Raw genomic sequence first — 7,500 nt, forward strand, 5'->3', positions numbered from 1 at the left:
ACATACATTATACTGTATCATGGCCAGATAACGGTGAAATAGTATGTGTACATACCGTAGGTTTATTCATCTGCATCTCGTTTTATGCTGGGATGAGTGACTGATTGATTGACTGAACGGATGTCTAGCGTGCTAGGCTGAGTGACGTAAAGGATAATTTGGTAAGGTAATGGGAAGTAAATTTTCTTTATTCAATCAAATTATAGATAGTTATTGTTACATTTTAAAAATGCATTTTCAAGTCTCTTTTGTTTGCTACTAGAAGAAAAAACCCAGAAAATTATGTTTTTATCATTTCGTTAATGTTTAAGTTAGGTCCAATTATAATTCAGAACTAACTAAATAAAAGACGATATCCCACATACTGTCTTTAACGGCAATATACTTCGTATATCATATTCCATGGTAGAAATACAATTTTTCCTCTATGAAATGATTCTTCTACCTCACTGTGTTCAATACTACACAGTATTTTAGAAGTTTCATCCCAGCTATAGCTAGATTGTGGAATGATTTTCCTGTTCAGGCAGTTGAATCGGTGGAACTATAGAATTTTTTATGTTGAAAAGGCTGACATAAGTCTCTTTATAGTTTATATAATGGCAGATCTATTTTAACGGTGTTACTGATTTTACGATATTTCATATTCATTATTCGTTACTTTTTATATAGTTTATTCATTTCCTTATTTCCTTTCCTCGCTGGGCTATTATTTCCTGGTGAAGCCCTTGGGCTTATAGCATCCCACTTTTCCAACTAAGGTTGTAGCTACTACTACTACTACTACTACTACTAATAATAATAATAATGTAAGCTACAGAATAGGAAACATATAGCAAATTATTACAGATGGAATAATAATAATAATAATAATAATAATAATATAATAATAATAATAATAATAATAGCTACATAAAAGGAAACAAATAGCAAATTATTACAGATGGAATTTGAACTTCTAATTTGCAAGAATTCTTGTTATACATAATAGAAATTCTGTTGAAAGTTTGGATTAGCGTGAAATCTGACATACTTCTTTATAATTATGTTAATTAGATATGCTCCCGCGTCCTTGCTATGGGTTTGATCGTAAGAATACTCTAGAGTTGGCGAAGTTTAGAGTGGATACTCCAATCGTGAACACGGATCCCCTGACGTCATTACGCTCTAAGCCAATCACAAGCGAGCATTTGGGCAAGCTGTCAGACCGGAAATTTGAATAATTGCCAGTGAAGAATATAGCAATGTGCATTGAAACAGACATTTCTTACTCTTCCTAGTAAATATATATTATGTTTTTATATTATATATAACTGTGACGTTATATAATATCAGATAATAGCAGACAGATCATTAGCGTTAATGTTAGAATGAAGGATAATATACTACATGGCAACTGATTTCGTCCGGCCCTAGGGCACCGAAGAAAAGGAATCGCGTAGAATTTACGTCAGTCTACGAAACGAACGTCGAAAGTAAAGGTGTACGGCTCTTGCGCTGTAGTGCTCAGTGAGTGATCGGTTTAGCCTCTTGTGTTTTGGGGCCATGAAAATTGTATTTTCGGTGGATTTACAGTGAAAGAAAAAAATAAGTGAGTGTTCACTGCAAGGAAACGCACGGACTGATGGATGTGTAAATTTTATCGGATCTTTGCTATGTTAAGTGGTAAGTGTATTGAAATTGTCACGAAGATAATAGTGTGTATATATATATATATATATATATATATATATATATATATATATATATATATATATATATATATATATATATATATATATATATATATATATATCAAGTCAAGAATATATATATATATATATATATATATATATATATATATCAAGTCAAGAATATATATATATATATATATATATATATATATATATATATATATATATATATATATATTCTTAACTTGATATATATATATATATATATATATATATATATATATATTCTTGACTTGATATATATATATATATATATATATATATATATATATATATATATATATATATATATATATATATATATATATATATATATATTTATCAAGTCTAGAAGCGATTTTTTTTACATTGCATTTTTTTTTTGATAGACTTGGAAAACTTGAATATGTTTTACATGTATATTCCAATACATTATATTAACTAATGAAATTTTAAAAGCAGTAATTTAAACCTTGCTTACTCTATCGTTGGTTCTAAGGGTCATAGACAGATAGGTCATTAAATCTAAATTCTTTTTATGTAGCTAAGATAGAGTTTAGTCTGATTTTTTCCCTCTACATTTTTTTTGTGGGAAGTCTCTCTCTCTCTCTCTCTCTCTCTCTCTCTCTCTCTCTCTCTCTCTCTCTCCTGTTACTAATTATCTTTTTTAGGTTAATTTTCTTTTATATTGCAGTAATTGCTGTGTATAGGGTTTTCAACAGGTCTCTCTCTCTCTCTCTCTCTCTCTCTCTCTCTCTCTCTCTCTCTCTCTCTCTCTCTCTCCTGTTACTAATTTTCTTCTTGAGGTTAGTTTTTTATATTGCAGTAATAGCTGTCTATGGGGTTTTCAATAGGTCTCTCTCTCTCTCTCTCTCTCTCTCTCTCTCTCTCTCTCTCTCTCTCTCTCTCTCTCTCTCTCTCTCTCTCTCTCTCCTGTTACTAATTTTCTTCTTGAGGTTAGTTTTTTATATTGCAGTAATAGCTGTCCATGGGTTTTTCAATAGTTCTCTCTCTCTCTCTCTCTCTCTCTCTCTCTCTCTCTCTCTCTCTCTCTCTCATAGATCGAGTCTGATAGACATTTTTGGATTTGCCTTTGTAATTAATGATTAGCTGTTGAGACTAATATAATGGAAATAGAACAACGTTATATACATAAATCTAACAATACCAGAGAATACCAGATTCTGTATTATTTCTAAATGATCTCACTAATAATATACATCACATATTGAACTACATTGATTGCTTAGGGTATTACACCATCTAGGCCTAGAATAGGCCATGCCATTTGAATCAGCTAAGCATAGATGTGGTGATAAAATATCTTTATAGAATATAATTTGTGTCAGTTTTTACTTCACTGGATATAGAAAACGGTTTTTTATGCTATTATCATTTACCCGGAATTTGGTTGATTTTCATCTATGATTTAATTTATTTCCCTGATGGAGCCCTTAGGCTTATAGCATTCTGCTTTACCAACTAGGGTTGTAGCGTGGCTTGTGATAATAATAGTTATAAACCTTGTATCTAATGTTAATCATAACTTTCAAATAATACTGTTATATGTAATGTTTTTTTTTTCGAATTACATTTTCCACTACTTTATTTCTATACTTTTGTATTTTGAGTGTTCTCACTGATGAAGAAAACTAATTTGTCTTTAGATAATCTAGTTATATTTGTTTTAATGTACTTAGGCCCTTTGCGTCAATAGGCATAGGAGGAGATGATGATGATTATTTCTAAGATGAAGAAACTCAATTATTTCATCTTAGTTATGAGACGTCATTTTTCTAGTTTCCTTCCGACCATAACAGTAGGCCTACCCTGGTATTTGTTGTCCCGTTTCCTACAGTCCTACTCATCATCCTCCTCCTCTTATCCTACCCTAGGAGGGTTATTTTTCCTCCAAGATCCTACCCGTCCCCACCGCTTGTAAAAGTCCTAGTTATCCCCCACCCCCCTTTGGTAGTACTCAGATCGTTGGTCTGCCTCCTCCCCTCCTCGTCTACCGACGCTATAGAAATCGTGAAGGAACTGGTTGTTTACACATCGCCACCTTAGCTTGCTCTATGTTATATTCATTAAGGATTAAACTTGGATTCTGATCACGTTTTGATACATTCATTGCGTTAGTTCATAAAGGCTTCTGTCGTGAGATTAATTGTATTTGATATGACAGGCTTGATTTATCCCTGGATATTGGATTTCCCCAAAGAATACATTGAAATTTGGTCAATTTACATGTTATAATCATGTCTATATGGTAATGTTCATTATCCAAATACACATTTATTCCTGGAAATTGAATGTCCTCGAAGATAAGGTTAAAATTCTGTTTATTTACATAATCATGTCTACATGATAATGTTCATTTTCGAATTGCAAATAGGCTAGGCCTACAACGGTAACGATGCTCAGTAATTCTCAGATAGATTTTAAGATTACTTAGGCTCAGCTGGTATAAAAATGACTTTTTTTTTTTTCTTTTTGGTACGCCAGAGGATATTTCCGTTCTCTTCAACTCTGCTCAAGTATTCAGCGAGGTTAACCCTATAGGCATCTGCTTAACCGGTGTTGTTTTCTTTCAACACATCCGCTTGTTGTTCCTCTCAACACATACCTGACAGTACAGGCCGACACTTGGCTTATGACATAGGACACACTATTATACTTTTTCTCAACTCCTGACTCTCGCTTTAAAACATAATTGGAAGCAGCTACCACTTATTATTATTATTATTATTATTATTATTATTATTATTCTTACTTGCTAAGCTAAAACCCTTGTTTGAAGAGCAGGATGCTCTAAACCCAAGGGCTCCAACAGGGAAAAAAAAGCCCAGTGAGGAAAGGAAATAGGGAAATAAATAAATTACAAGAGAAGTAATGAACAATTGAAATATTCTAAGAACAGTAACAGCATTAAAATTAATCTTTCATATATAAACTATAGCAGCTTCAAAAATAGAGAGAGAGAGAGAGAGAGATCCAATGTAGTACTGACTGCCTCAATAATTCCTCTTTTATTTCTTTTGAAATATGGGTAATATATGCGTGCATATATTAACGTTTTTTTTTTTTTTTAATATTTCATTAACTACTCAATATACACATTCCATGTTAATCAAATTCCCAGACCAAGAAATCTCACTAGACTTTTATTACCTTTGATATGCTTACAAATTACCTTTGATTTGCTTAAACCTAGGATACAAATTACCTTTGATTTACTTAGACCTAGGATACAAATTACCTTTGATTTACTTAGACCTAGGATACAAATTACCTTTGATTTACTTAGACCTAGGATACAAATTACCTTTGATTTACTTAGACCTTAGTTACAAATTACATTTTAGCTACCTTTGTCTGTATGGGATTATAGACCTACACAATTTCTAGACGCCCAGACCGTTAAAGTGCAAAATTCAACTCGCTAATTGGGAACTCCCCAATAAACTTTCATGGCTTGGGAAGGCTAGTGAAGTCATGACACAACACTGCGGACAGGAAGCTTGGGCCTGTTCTTGTGTTCCGCTAGGAAAGTGGATTGAAGTTCGTGATATTCGATCGTGTTCAAAGTTTTCTTTATATCATACTTTTCTATTGCATAGAAACTCCTGTCCCCTTTGTAATTGACGCTATGCCGCGTAGTTTTATTTTCTTATAACTTGATCAATATTACTTGTTATTTTCATTCTTATATGAACTTTGCTAAAGTTTTGAGAGGTTTTGCGTTTAATATGTCCCCCAATCTGCAATTGACCAGTACCTATTATGTAATACAGTGTATTGTGCGTATTTGTTACATAATACAGTACATTTGGCGCCAATCCTGATGACTAGTACTATTATTAGGTCAATTGCGTCGTATGTGACTGAAGGCTTTTTCTGTTAACGTTTTTTTTTCTGATAACGTTTTTACTGATGTTTTTATTTCTGATAACGTTTTTTATATATAACGTTTTTACTGATAATTTATTTTCTGATAACGTTTTTTTCTTATAACGTTTTTTCTGATAACGTTTTTTTCTTATAACGTTTTTTCTGATAACGTTTTTTTCTTATAACGTTTTCTGATAACGTTATTTCTGATAACGGTTTTTCAGATAACGTTTCTCTCCGATAACGTTTTTTTCTGATAACGTTTATTTTATAACGTTTTTTCTCATAACGGTTTTTCTGATAACGTTTCTTGTTATAACGTTTTTTTTTCTGATAACGCTTTTTTCCGATAACGTTTCTTTCTTATAATTTTTTTTCTGATAACTTTTCTGATAACGTTTTTCCTGATAACGTTTTTTTCTAATAACGATTTTTTTTTACCACGCAGTGAATTCATTCTTACTTAGAGTAACGATACAGTGTAATATATATATATATATATATATATATATATATATATATATATATATATATATATATATATATATATATTTCTATGAATCATGATAGATCCCGTTAGAAAGGTCATCATCAGCCCTTTTATTCATGTGATCTGACGATTACTTTGATTAAATATCTTGTCAATCCATTAGCAAACCATTCATCACCGAGGCGCATTTGCACCGACTCGCAAGGGTGTCCTTTTAGCTCGGAAAAATTTTCTATTACCTGATTGGTTGGACAAAATAATTCTAACCAATCAGCTAGTGGGAATTTTTTCCGAGCTAAAAGGGCCCATTTGTGAGTCGGTACAAATGTGGCTCATTAAGAAAAAATTAGTAAAGTAGAGATCTAGTTCTGGTTGTCTAAGTCAGCTGGATAATGATTATTTTCTTATTATTTTCACATTTTGTTTAAGAGAGGCTTGTTTTTGCATTATCATTTCTGGCACATACAATATTGCTAATTTATTGTTATTGTACTAAAAATATAATTCTCTTTGTTTTTCATGTAGGTCTATTCATAAGAATAAAACGGTATTGTTAATATACTGGAAATGTGATTCTCTACGTTTTTCTCGTAGGCCTAAGTCTATTCATAAGAATAAAACTGTATGGTTAATGTACTAGAAATGTAATTATCATCGTTTTTTCATGTAGGCCTAGGTCTATTCATAAGAATAAGACTATTATTAATGTACTGGAAATGTAATTATCTTCGTTTTTCATGTAGGCCTAGGTATATTCATAAGAATAGGACTCGTTTTCAGTGGTAGGCTGAAAAATTTATTAGTGTTTTTTTAATGTTAGTGGCGGAAACGTAATTGATATTCAATATCTATAGATAAATGCAAAATTGAATTTTGTTTCTAGTTGATTTCACCAATCACAAGAGAAGTAATTAACAATTAAAATATTTTAAGAACAATAACAGAATTGTAATAAATCTTTCATATATAAACTATAAAAACTTAGAAAATAAGAGGAAAAAAATAAGTCTTTTTATAGTTTACATATGAAATATCTGTTTTAATGTTGTTACTGTTCTTAAAATATTTTATTTTATTTGTTCATTACTTCTCATATAATTATTTATTTCCTTTCCTCATTGAGCTGTTTTTCCTTGTTGGAGCTCTTGGGCTTATAGCAACCTGCTTTTCCAACTTGGGTTGCAGCTTTGATAATAATAATAATAATAATAATAACAACTGGGCTATTTTTCCCTGTTGGAGCCCTTGGGCTTATAGCAACCTGCTTTTCCAACTAGGGTTGTAGCTTAGTTAATAATAATAATAATAATAATAATAATAATAACCCTTGCTTGAGGGTACACTCGGGCACACTATTTTACTGTATCTTATTTCTCTTCCTCTTGTTATATTTTCATAGTTTATATA

General features: G+C 31.3%; 1 protein-coding gene across 2 annotated transcripts in view; it reads left to right on the plus strand.

Annotated features, from left to right (window-relative positions):
- The first annotated feature begins 1,464 nt into the window (after positions 1-1,464).
- The window catches only part of LOC137627690 (uncharacterized), a 22,827-nt gene continuing 16,791 nt past the window's right edge, over positions 1,465-7,500 (plus strand). For both annotated transcript variants that reach the window (XR_011041205.1, XM_068358902.1), the window contains exon 1: positions 1,465-1,665. The gene's annotated coding sequence lies outside the window, so the exon portion shown is untranslated. The remainder of the gene's footprint in view (positions 1,666-7,500) is intronic.

Source organism: Palaemon carinicauda, chromosome 35 (assembly GCF_036898095.1).
Source record: "Palaemon carinicauda isolate YSFRI2023 chromosome 35, ASM3689809v2, whole genome shotgun sequence".
Taxonomy (NCBI): Eukaryota; Metazoa; Arthropoda; class Malacostraca; order Decapoda; family Palaemonidae; genus Palaemon; species Palaemon carinicauda.